Source organism: Martes martes, assembly GCF_963455335.1.
Source record: "Martes martes genome assembly, chromosome: 3".
Lineage (NCBI taxonomy): Eukaryota > Metazoa > Chordata > Mammalia > Carnivora > Mustelidae > Martes > Martes martes.
The window spans coordinates 167,089,714-167,090,108 of record NC_137890.1 but is presented as its reverse complement, the minus strand read 5'-3'; positions in this window follow the sequence as shown (position 1 = coordinate 167,090,108).

Here is a 395-nt window from a genome sequence, read left to right as displayed (position 1 = left end):
ACTCAGGTGGTCTGCTCTTCTCTGCTTCTAACAGAAACCGCCCCGCCCACAGCTCTCCCTCAGTGGATAGCCCAAGCCTTGTCAGTCCCGTGAGCCCGCATCTCCAGACCCCCTCTGCCCCAGGCGATGGGAGCAAGTGGGATCCCTGACCCATGGGCGCCAGGCCTCAGCCAGCTGTGCCTGTTACGGGGACCTGACGTGGGAATCACTGCGGAACAAACGGCTGGGCCAGCTGGGTTCTCGCCTTCTCATTCCAGCGGGGCCCTAATGAGGATCTCCGCCGCTGGCAGTGGGCGCTCAGTATGGGGGTTGTCTGGGGAGTAGGTGTGTGGACTTTGGGCCGTGGAGGGAGTAGTCGCCTCCTCTCAGACCTGCCTCGTGCATCCCAGAGGCCT